Source organism: Elgaria multicarinata, chromosome 8 (assembly GCF_023053635.1).
Source record: "Elgaria multicarinata webbii isolate HBS135686 ecotype San Diego chromosome 8, rElgMul1.1.pri, whole genome shotgun sequence".
In the NCBI taxonomy this organism is placed as follows: Eukaryota; Metazoa; Chordata; class Lepidosauria; order Squamata; family Anguidae; genus Elgaria; species Elgaria multicarinata.
In genome coordinates, this window is record NC_086178.1 from 17,687,663 (window position 1) to 17,700,583 (window position 12,921).

Below are 12,921 nucleotides of genomic sequence, written 5' to 3' on the forward strand. Positions count from 1 at the left end.
TTGAAAGGATATTTCGGCGGACTTTAAAAAGTGTATAAAAGCAAAAGATGGTGTTGAATTCTTTTGAACTCTCTTGACACAGCTGCACGATTCCACGGCAACGTTCACATTTCTGGTTTTGCGACTGTTTAGCTGTTTATTTTTTCCTGTTTTATTTTTAAGTTTGATTCTAGCCATTTACTATGATGATAGCTGATTCTGCCTTCCTTTTGCCTTTAACACAATTATTTTTGTGGGCCAAGCTCAATCAGTCTCTCTCGCCTTGAGGTATGAGGGCCAGATACTAAATTCCAAAGCCACAGTGAGAGTGAGTGAGTTAGTTACTTGGGCCAAACACCTGAAATGCAAATGCACCCCTAGCTCTATGAACTTAATCCCACTGAAATAATCACCATCAAGAGTATGCAGTAAGGGTGCAAGATGGTAGCCTTCAGCTACACTCCAGGGAAAATCATTTATCAGATAATGTCTTTTTTGTCTTTTTTTTACAGGGGGGCTTTCTTCCCCCTTCAGCTTCACAGCCTCCCTTTCCTGCCTCATCCCACTTTAAAAAACAGTGGGGTAGTAGCTTCTGCAAAAAAGCCGTGGGGCAAGGGAAAAGCTCACATCATAGTTCCTTGCATTTGCAGGAATGGGATGATTGAACTTGTGCAAGTCCTGGATTCTCAGAACTTTTGCTGCTGTCCTTAAATTTGTGTGCCACAGTGCTGCTCCAGTTCTGAACTGACTTCTCTTCCTCAGTACGAGACACATGCAAAAAATGACATAAACAGAGAGAAATATCTCAAATGCCTTGTCCTTCCCCATCATTGATCATCTCTTGCTACCCCCCCCCAACACCACTGTTATGATCCAAAAATGGAAGGCAGCACAGCTGAAGGAAACTCCGCCTCCAGCATTAACCACCCCTTCTCTCCCCACCAATTCTGCCCTGCATGTGCTTGCACAGGCTTGGGAATATGCGTTTAGCATGGTCGCATGTGGTGGTGCTTTGACACTGGTCCGTGGTTCTAGCATCCTTCGGAGAAAACACCGAAGGGTGGAACAAAAAAGGCATCTCATGACCATAAATGCTTTGCATGGCATGAAAACTCATTTTAGGAATGAGGGTTCCAAAGGCATTTCCCACTACATGCTAGTGTGGTGGAGAGTTCTTTGCCTTTCTTAAAATAAAACTATGAGTAAAATAAAAGCATTGTTTTGATGTGTTTTGTGCGGAGAAAGGTGTGTGTGGAATGCCTGCTATGTTTCAGCGAAACCAGTAAAATATCAAAAGGACAGCAAGTGTGGAACTCGTGAAAACCAGCTGAGACTATTATGCGGTTTCACTTTTGAGAGCAAGTCAGCAATGAGGGCACGGCTGGAAAACAAAAATATCTCCACTTGCCTGCAAATCGCATGTGTCTCTGCTTAGAACATCGGGATAAAACTACGATCTGTTTCAATGAGAATGCAACCATTTTAATTGTTCAGTCAATATTTTAAATTCACTCACAGGACTTGCAACCCTAAGCCTTTTTCTGGACCTTTGCTTCCAGAACTCTGAACTACTTTGGCTAATGTAAATGGGTCACATTTAATTTCAAATGGAAAAAGATATTGGGGCCCTTGGATCCCAAGCTATAAATAAGACAGAGCTTCATACATTTAAAAACGCCACAAAAACTTGACCTTGCTAAGGAGCAGTGCGCAAAAATTTACATTGGCTAAGCAAGAAAATCTGGAAATGGGCCTCCGTGGGCTTGGTTTGGAAATTGCTTTTAGAATTGGAAGTTGATTCATTTCATACTTTTGCAGAATGAGGCAGCATTGTGGCACATGAACATTGGAAGTCAGGGAGAATCCACATAGGTTTAAAAGCAGAGGAGTGTGTATGGACGATATGTACCGTATTTTCCGGCGTATAAGACGACTGGGTGTATAAGACGACCCCCAACTTTTGAGAAGATTTTCCTGGGTTAAAAAGTAGTCTTATACACCAGAAAATACAGTACATCACCCCAACCCCTATCCACAACAGCCCACAAATCCTTGACTTCATCCCATCCTAGATTCTCCCACCCCCAAACTACTGATGGCGATAGCCATGCTGTGTCAATTACAGGAGCTGCACAATAAGCTTTCAAACAAAAAACCCAATGTCTTTAAAAAGTCGCCTGCTTTGATGGCTTCCTGTATTTCAGGATTCTTACACAAAAGCTGAACTGTAAAAGTGCAGGAAGCTGTTCTAGACAGGCCTCTAGAGTTGGACAGCAGCAAAGGTTTGATACCAAGAGCCTGGACCTGTTCTAACAAAGAAGTGAAGCTTTCCCCAGCTTATTCTATATACACAAAACCCCGGTGTTGTTCATGTGTCAACCTCATAAACTGGCACAGGCTCTTAACAGCTGCTCGTATCGGTGCAAGAGCGGTCAACTAAACATAGCAAAAAAGCCTGGATGCTTTAATCCTTTTGAAGTTGCCAAGTGTTGAGGTCAATAAACGAGAGCATGGTTTTCTTTTTTTCTTTTCTTTTTTGCATTTGTGGATAAAATTTGGGAAATCACTCTGTTTTGTTGTTGCTTCTGCTGTGTGCTTTGCAAACTTGTTTCTCGACAGGCTACAGTAAGCAAGTCGGTCACGTATAATACGAAAGTAATCTCTCTTTTCTTTCCCCCCTTCTTCTCTCCTGACTTTGACATTGTAGTTGTTTTTTTTAAAAAAAGGTTCCGATTTGGAGTTGCAAAACCTTTGGGTCTACTTCTGTGAGCCTACCTATAGCACTGGATAAAAAAATATGTCTACATCATTTCTTCAGTTGAATATCCAGTTAAATTACAAATGTTGTACAAGTGTAAAACCAGCCCATGTGACAGGTTTTATTTTTTTTTTACTTGTTCAAAAAAGACTTTTTATTCAGTTTTCACAATTTATTGTCTAAAGAAGACTGATATAGATGTTCTATACTGTCCTGGACCCATGTTAATTACACCTTTAATGATGTACTTTGGTTCCACATCATGATGATTTTTGTCCCCTACCCCACCCCCACCCACCCAAAATCCCATTCTAGGCACATTTTTTTTCTGTTGCATTTTTCCCTTTGCATTGTATTGCTCTGACAAGTGTAATTTGAATCAGATCTGAAAGAGGTCCAGAATAAAATATATTTTGATACGATGCTGGCTGCATGGTCTTTTAAAGTTCAGTTGCAATTTTTTTTCTGTCTATAGAATTTATGTCCCACCTTTTGATGCAAACACCCACCAGACAGCTCATCAATTAAGAGCAGAGACACCACACTGACAACAAAGGTCCGCATAGTTAAAGCAATGGTATTCCCCGTAGTAACCTATGGCTGCGAGAGCTGGACCATAAGGAAAGCTGAGCGAAGGAAGATAGATGCTTTTGAACTGTGGTGTTGGAGGAAAATGCTGAGAGTGCCTTGGACTGCAAGAAGATCAAACCAGTCCATACTCCAGGAAATAAAGCCAGACTGCTCACTTGAGGGAATGGTATTAAAGGCAAAACTGAAGTACTTTGGCCACATAATGAGAAGACAGGATACCCTGGAGAAGAGGCTGATGCTAGGGAAAGTGGAAGGCAAAAGGAAGAGGGGCCAACCAAGGGCAAGATGGATGGATGATATTCTGGAGGTGACAGACTTGACCTTGGGGGAGCTGGGGGTGGCAACAGCCGACAGAAAGCTCTGGCGTGGGCTGGTCCATGAAGTCACGAAGAGTCGGAAACGACTGAACGAATAAACAAAAAAAAAAAACATCAAAACAAGCAATATTAAAAACTCAAAGAGAAATGCAGCAAAAACTGGTTTTAAGCAGAAGCCAATAAAAGGATCTTAAATACCATTATAAGAGCGGGATGGGCTTGCTGGGAACTAAAAGATGGTGCTATGGAAACATGTCTGAGGACAGTCCAAATGTTTGGGTGCCACCACCGAGCAGGTGCTCTCTCTGATCATTGCCCATCACACTTGTGTAGGGCTTCTGAAGATAATCTTAATTGGCTGGCAGGTTCATGTGAGAGAAGAAATCCAGCATCTGTAGCATGATATATGCAAATGGTGTTGTACCATAAGCAAAGATGTCTTTAGGCCATAGGTAGGCAGAAATTCTTTCACAAGTTCGGCAAATCTGACCTGTTCTAGCAGCCTCAGGAAGCCTTCCCCAACTTGGTATCTGCTACAGACGTTTCCCAGGATTTCTTACCATTGGCTATGCTCACTGAGGCTAATGGGAATTGAAGTCAGAAACATCTGGAGAGCTCCAGGTTGGGGAGAGCTGGTCTAAGGCCACAGGCATTTGCCCAGCCTTGCTACCAGAGGCCCATTACATGGAGATACCTGGAAGAAAGGACCATGGCTCAGTAGTATAGAGTACATGGTATGAGTGCAGAAGGTCTCTGGTTCAATCCTTGGCATCTCCCAAGTCCAGCTAGGAAAGACTCCTGCCAGAAAGCCTGAAGAGCTGCTGCCAGTCATTGTTGGCAGTACTGGGCTAGATGAACCAATGGTCTGACTCGGTATGTGGCAGCTTCCTAGGTCACTATGTGTATGCTCTCACCAGTGACCTAAATCACCTTTTTGTAATGATCTCTATAATCCAGAAACAGGTTCCTTTAGACACACTCGTCTCTTTCTGACTCGCAAACAAGGAGGCTTTATAGAACATGTAGCGATGTCCACCAGTTTGAATGACTTTGAATGGGGGTTGGATAAATTCCTGGAGGAGAAGGCTACCAGGGGCTACTATTCCTGATGGCTATGTGCTACCTCCAGTATCAGAGGTAGTAAGCCTATATTTTTACCGGTTGCACCATGTCCTGCTTGTGAGTTCCTGGTCAACAGCTAGTTGGCCACTGTGTGAACAGTGCTGTACTAGATGGACCCTTGGTCTGATCCAGCAAGGGTCTTCTTATGTTTTTAAGGTCATTTTGCTAGATTGCTGCATTTTATGTATTGATTTGACAAATGCAGTAGCCATGAATGCTGCTGTTCCCAGTTAGAATGTCTGAGCATATATATATATATATATATATATTTGAAAAACCGCCGAATAGGCTAGGGTCTCTGGGCTGTGTATAGTGTTTAAAAATAAAATGAAATGCAAAGTAACAATATAACAATGACAATAAAACAAACCAGAAAAAAGCATTCCATAAAACCAAAAGGAAAACAAGCATGACAGATAAAAGAGTGTAAAGATCAAAAGCACTAAAACATTTCCTAAAATGCCTGGAAAAAGAAGAACATCTTCAGCTGGAGCAAAAAAGAGCATAATATAGGCAGCAGGTAAGCCTCTCTCAGGTGTGCATTCCACAGATGGGAAACCACCACTGAACAGGCCCCGTTGCAGCCATCTGCTTTGCCTCATTTGATAGGGGCATCTGGACAAGAGGCTCAGATTGTGTCCTTGGGGCCTGGGTGGGTAGATAAGGACAGAGACAATAATTTTTCTAGAGCTGCCATTGTTGCACACAACGGAGGCTCTGAACGATGGTGGGTGGCCTTGTGGCTTTAGCAGGCGAGCGCCTCGCCATGAAGGCATTTGCGTGTCATCAGGAGTGGTGGCAGCAGCAGCAGCAGGTTGGCAGGCAGGCATCTGATGAAGCCGAACACAGGTGAGTCCATCCCTAGTGAGAGCTATTTATAGACAACAGTGGAGAGCTTACCTGTAGCTGTAGTTGGATTGCAGTGTGACCACCTGGAACCAGGAAGGAATTCATGCTCTTTCCAATTTTGGTCTTATTTCATGTGAAAACTGTAATTTTTAATTTAAAATTTCTCATGCCCAACCAGAAATGTGGTCATAGTGGCCAACCAGATGCCCACAGGAACCCACAAGCAGAACAGGAGTGCAACGGCCTCTTCCTCTTCATGTTCCATGGTGATTGGTATTAGGGATGTGCTCCGCTTCTAATCGGACCGGCGAATTAGAAGCGGAGTGGGGGGCTTCGCCTGCCCTTAAGGCGGAGGCAAAGAGGATTGGGGGGCCAGCGGAGCGTGGTGAAAAGGTTCGAGGTGAAGGCGGATCCTTTGCCTCGATCCGGCGACAGTGGCAGGGCCCGGTAACCCCCCCCCCCGCCCTCCTCTCCCTTACCTGCCTCCGTCCGCGGTCCGTCAGCGTCTTCAATTGAGCCCGCGGTTCAACCAGGAAGTCTGGGCCGCTTGCAGCCCAGACTTCCTGGTTGAACCGCGGGCTCAATTGAAGACGCCGACGGACCGCGGATGGAGGCAGGTAAGGCCCCCCTCCCCCTTGGTCCCTTACCGGGCCCTGCCGCTGTCGCCGAACGGGCGGCAATGGCAGCAGGGCCCGGTAAACCTCCCGCCCTCCTCTCCCGGCTTTACCTGGCGCCACTCCCCTTCACTGCGGAGCTCTGATTCGGAGCCGGAGCTCCGCAGCGAAGAGGAGCGGAGTATGGGCGGAGCGGACCGGGCCGCTCCGAAATTTTCGGATTGGCCCGCGGGGCAGAGCGGGGGGGGTCCGTGCACACCCCTAACTGGTATTGAGAGGCACACTTCCTCTGGTAATATATAGCCATCATGATTAATAGCCATTGATGGCCTTATCCTCCAGGAATTTGTCTAATCCCCCTTTACAGCCAACCACATTGGTGGCCATCACTACATCTTGTGATAACATATTCCATAGTTAATACTGCACTGTGTGAAGAAGGACTTTCTTTTATCTGCCTTGAATCTCTCACCATTCAGCTTCATGGGATGACCCCAGGTTCTAGTATTATCACAGGGGGTGGGGGGGGGCAGAATGTCTTCCTATCCACTTTTGCTACACCATGCATAATTTTGTACACTTCTGTAATGTCATCCTGTATCCCCTTTTTTCTAACCGAAACAGTCCCTGATGCCTCCTCATACGTTAATTCCTCCAAGCTCCAGATCATTTTGGTTGCCCTTTTCTGCACCTTTTCCAAATCTGCAATATCCTTTTTTAGGTCCAGTGACCAGGAAGTTGTCTATACTTTTTAAAAGCCCCACAGTGGTTTCACAGTGCTGCTGCGTCAGTTATCCAACACAGCCCCGATTCACAGCCACCAAGGGGCTTTCCCCAAAAGCTGTGTATTTAGAAAGTCAGGGACTTACCCCAACTTTTTATGCTGGAGTGAGGTCACTACAGCCCTTTTGCTGTCTGACCTCACTCTAGCGTTGAGACAGGTGTTCCCGGGCAGATGGCAACCCCTGATTTGTCAATGGAAGCCCAGATAGAGGACAGTGGATGGACCCGGTGAGCCAAATGGCCGCTGGAAAGCCTGTACTGCTTCCTGCGTTGGGATTACCCGCCACCACCCTGCAGCAGTGAAAGCAAGGGGTTTTCCTTAAAGAGGGGGGTTTGAAGGCAGTCCCCAGAACTGTACAATATTCCAGGTGTGGTCTCTATAGATTTGCATAGGCGCCTTGGTTGACATTTGTAGGGCAGCCATCTGGTCAATATCGTATATCTTTATTAGGCACTGTGTATTTAGCACTGGGGTTCACTGGTCATATTATGACCATATAGATGTACCCTGTGTTACACCCAAACTGTTTTAAGAACTTGTTAATCTGGGATAAAGGCATGTGAGAGAGCCTACAAATGGGCAGTAATAAGGTCTGATAAGCATTAAATCTAGCACAGGAGCTGCTATTTTAAGCCAATTTAATACACTCTTGAAAGCCATTTTAATACAATCTTGAAAGTACCCAAGGCTTTTTTCCCCATTTACCACTTTAAAAACGCTAATCAAACTTGTTACAAGTCATTGTAACACACACACACGCACACACACCATTGCTGCCATACACATCCTCTTTTACTTCCATCCTAGCCAGAAGGTTGCAAAGACTGTAACATCCTTTGAAATGTGCTTAAATCTTCATCCTGCAATAATTAATTTCATTTCGGGAGGGAAGGAAGGAACCCTAGGAGATTATTAACTGATTCCCCCCTCCCCTTCAAAAGCTGCTGATGTGATTTTCCTGAGATGTTGCTCCCACTCATCTTTTTAATGATCTAAGTTTAGTATCTTGGCAAAGGTGGCTTTTGGATCTCGTTAGATGTGTAATAATCACTTGCAGTTCGTTGCATTGCAAATCAGCAGTTTTGCTCCCAAAGCTATTGCAAAAGCTAAGCTGGGTGTCTGAAGGCTAAAGAAGAGGTGACAAGTTGTCTCCTCCAATGTGGGACTGCTCCAATTGAGCAGGTAGTGGGGATCTGATTTTAAAGAGTGAAGGGGATGAGCAGGTAAGGATACTGCACTTGTCCTTCAGCATTTGCATTACCAGGGGTCCAGAAGTGTCCACCTCATACGATTTGTGGTGGCCTATTTAAGCTACTCCCCAACCCCAGTAGACTATACTACAGGGTGAGCCATGATTTGCTTAAAACTGGAAGGAGTCAGTGGGTGGGGGCTTGTAGATTTCATTAAAGACCCCACTTCCTTCCCCCTACCTCCTGTAATCTGATCGCTGCCCTTCTCTCACTTCGATTATCAGCCTGGCTGGCTAAAAAGAGGTGTTGAGGGATGGATTGTGGGGAAAAAGTTCAGTAATGACCCATCAATAGGGTGAACATATGAAAAGGAGGACAGGGCTCCTGTATCTTGAACAGTAGTATAGAAAAGGGAATTTCAGCAGGTGTTATTTGTATGCACGCAGCACCTGGTGAGATTTCCTTTTCAGCACAACAAAGTTGCAGTAGCCCTGCCCTAGAGTGACCAGGTACAAAAGAGGGTGAGATCTAACACCAGCTTCCTGGCATCACACAGCCACCTGCCCCCTACTCCTGATATTCACCAGAGAGATGTGGTTATCCCACAGTGAAGGAATAGTCTAATATCCAGGCCTTAGCTATTCACTTTCCCCCTCAGCTTTCTCCTAGTCTTTCTAAAACACCACACACCAAAACAGCAGGTCTTCTCCTTCCTTGTCTGCCAACCGACTTCCTAAACTCCCAACTATCAACTCTTTAACTGTCATTTCCCAACCTAGCTAAAATCCGCAGCCAATCAAAATGGAATTTATCTGATTCAGGCCATATCTAACAATGTTAGGGTAACCATGTGAAAAGGAGGACAGGGCTCCTGTATCTTTAACAATTGCATAGAAAAGGGAATTTCAGCAGGTGTCATTTGTATATATGGAGAACCTGGTGAAATTTCCTCTTTATCACAGCAGTTAAAGCAGGAGCTATACTAGAGTGACCAGATTTAAAAGAGGGCAGGGCACCTGCAGCTTTAACTGTTGTGATGAAGAGGAAATTTCACCAGGTTCTCCATCTATACAAATAACACCTGCTGAAATTCCCTTTTCTATGCAATTGTTAAAGATACAGGAGCCCTGTCCTCCTTTTCACATGGTTATCCTAACATTGTTAGATATGGCCTGAATCAGATAAATTCCATTTCGATTGGCTGCGGATTCCCTTTTCAACACAACTGTTAAAGATACAGGAGCTCTGTCCTCCTTTTCATATGGTCACCCTAAACAATGCTAAACATGATTTTCTCTCTCTCTCTCTCTCTCCCCGCTTCAGAATGTCACCAAGCAACTGCTACACAGGCCTTTGACAGTAACAAAACAAGGTCTCAGGCCTATTCAGATACATTATTGTCTCACAGATTCCACACAAAGTAAACATTACATAACAACAGTAGTTATATAGACACACCTATATAGCAATAGTTTTATAGTTATATGTCAGGGAAGCAAATGGTAGGGGAGAAGGTTAATACTTCCCTCCTGGTGTGCAGTGGTCCCAATATGAAGTAGGGTGTGCACACTTACTCTAGAGAACCCAGCGGCGGCTTTGAAGATACGCTCAAAATGTAGGGGCTAAATACGGCAAATCTTTTTGCTTTATTGCACTATTAAGGCAGGATGCATGGGAGTACTTCACAATCAAAGCAGATTATAAGGTGGAAAACTTCTGAGTCCTTTGCATGCAATTTGCAGTGATTGCACAGTATAACGCTGGTTTGATAAAGCTCTGTGTCTGTGAGTGTGAGAGAGACAGCACCCACAAGTATGTGCGAATGCACCTTAATGTCATCCAAAGACATTTACTATTTTGGATTCAACACCAATGTTGCCATTTTTTTTTTTTTTTTTTTTTTAGCTGATTACAACTTGGATAATTACAGCCGTGAGTCACATATTTAGCGGAAACAAAATATATAGATGACAAACAGCCTTCTTGTCAGAGAAACTGAAGAGAGTGTTGTGAATCCAGATTGGGCAATGGTGGTGCAGGTGAGCAACTTCAAGGGGCTTAGGAAGAGAAACACACAGTTGACAGTGAAATTGCATCATTTGCAGCAGCAGCTAAGAAAAGCCAAGCAAGATCGTCTCGATGGCATTCAAAAGCAATTCTCTAATCTGAGTAAGCGAAGTCAAACGCAATTACTGGAAGTTTTGATGAAGTATTTATTCCAGTTCTGCTTTTTATGTTAAATGAGAGTTGGGAAGCTCAATTACTCATGTTTTATGTCCTTGTTTCAGATACCTTGGGCTCTTTTGTGGAGGGTTAGTGACCCAGAAGTGCTTGTCCAAAAATGTTCAACATCCTGATGTTGTATGAATAGGGTGACCATATGAAAAGGAGAATAGGGCTCCTGTATCTTTAACAGTTGTATTGAAAAAGGAATTTCAGCAGGTGTCATTGATATATATGGGGAACCTGGTGAAATTCCCTCTTCATCACACCAGTTAAAGCTGCAGGAGCTATACTGGAGTGACCAGATTTAAAAGAGGGCAGGGCACCTGCAGCTTTTACTGTGGTGATGAAGAGGAAATTTCACCAGGTTCCCCATATATTCCAATGACACCTGCTGAAATTCCTTTTTCAATACAACTGTTAAAGATACAGGAGCCCTGTTCTCCTTTTCATATGGTCACCCTATGTATGAAGGAGCCACTCCTTGCCCTTAGGGTGATCATATGGAAAGGAGGACGGGTCTCCTGTATCTTTAACAGTTGTATAGAAAAGTTATAGAATTTCAACAGGTGTCATTGATATGCATGCAGCACCTGGTGCAATTCCCTCTTCATTGCAGCAGTTAAAGCTGCAGGAGCCCTGCCCTCTTTTGTATCTAGTCACACTAGGTAGGGCTCCTGCAGCTTTACTTATCAGCACAACACTATCTTAAAGGGGCTGCTGGGAGCATGAAGTCAGGGGAGGCAAGGCGGGGCTGAGGAGTAGTGACTTGCAACAGTGCAAAGGAAAAACAAAACAGAAATCGAGAACAACTACATCTCCCCAGTTTGACAGATTATTTCTAAAAAACACAGACGACTGCAAAGTGGGTGAGAGAATTAGTCTGTGCACCTTAAGACCTCGGGGGTCAACTTGATGCCCTCTTTCCATTATGAATATAATTTAATTTCTTAGACTTACATGCCAACCAATATCATCTGGCAATAAAAAGGGCTAGACATATGCTAATCGACAGCTCTGATAATTACACAATCTTCAAATTAATTAACAAGCCAACGGCAGCCAAACATTAGCATTTAGAAAGAGCTTTGCTGCATTAACCGCTAATGAGTTCATTTAAATCTATCGCGTAACCCATTTTGGGAAGCGTGGGCCATATTTAATCATATTCAATCAGATTTAATAATGAAATCCTCAACATCAGGCATTGTTGAGTGTGAAATTGGCATGGAATTTTAATTGTTAAATACAGAGGTCATGGTTTTAATGGGCACTTTTCAACTGAATAGCTCTTTCATGTGAAAATAAGGTCATACATGTCTGTGTACTAGCATGTACCTACAATGGCTTGGACCATGGACACCAATCCAGTGGACACTCATAAGAACATAAGAAGAGCCATGCTGGATCAGACCAAGGGTCCATCTAGTCCAGCACTCTGTTCACACAGTGGCCAACCAGCTGCCGACCAGGGACCAACAAAGCAGGACATGGTGCAACAGCAGCACCCTCCCACCCACGTTCCCCAGCAACTGGTGCACACAGGCTTACTGCCTTGAATACTGTGTGGCATCGTTACACAATCAGAGCATGGCTTGCACGTGCCGCACAAGCATGTGAGAAAGGCTCCTGCTGTTGAAAGGGGGAGGTGATTTTTGCTGATCCCCTCTTGTCCCTGAAGTTCCTTCATTACCTTCCATGCTGTTCTGGAGGCGCTCTGTTGCAGCAGGTTTACAATGGGAAGGAGAAATTGGTGAAAATTGCCTCCTCCACATAACTGTCAGTGGGAGCGTCTTGTGAAGTGCAGTTTCGCTCATAGGAACATAGGCTTGAACACCTTGTTCCCTCTATTTCCAAAATTCAGCGCTGAGTTCAGATCCTTCTGTAACCCAAATGGCACCATCTACGCACAACAAGGTGGTATCGGCAGGCATGGGGGAACCATAACATTTGCGGTGGTACATCAAAACTTTAGAAAAAGGAAAGGAACCTGAGCAGCCCAATGATGATTGAGCACACTCAGTAGTCACAGATAGTTGAGTCAGTTTGAAAAGAAAATGGTGGCGGTGGCAGGCAGGAGCAATGGCCTTCCTGGCTGGCTCCAGGGTGAAGCATTCAGCATTCTGGGAGGCTTTAAAAAGCCGCTGATCAGCTGATGGGTGTGGCACATGCAAGAAGATTCACCTATAAATGGGAAGAGAAAGACAGGGATCAGGAGAGCTTGCACAGATCCAAGCAACTGTTGCTAAGGTGACTGGAAACTGGAGGAGGAGGCAGTTTAAGGAGGGAGGCTGGGTGGAAAAACTGCTGAGGAGGGGAGGGGTGTGAAGCCGCAAAGGAAAAGGGGAAATATGAGTGTTACTGGAAGTCTTGAGAGTAGATTTATTGAGCCAGGAGGTGTGGTTTGATGTGGGAAGCCAGCGGCACAGAGTGGTCTGAAGACAGAGTAGTACAGCCTGAACTGTGAGGGACAGAAAGGTGGTGAGGAGCAGGG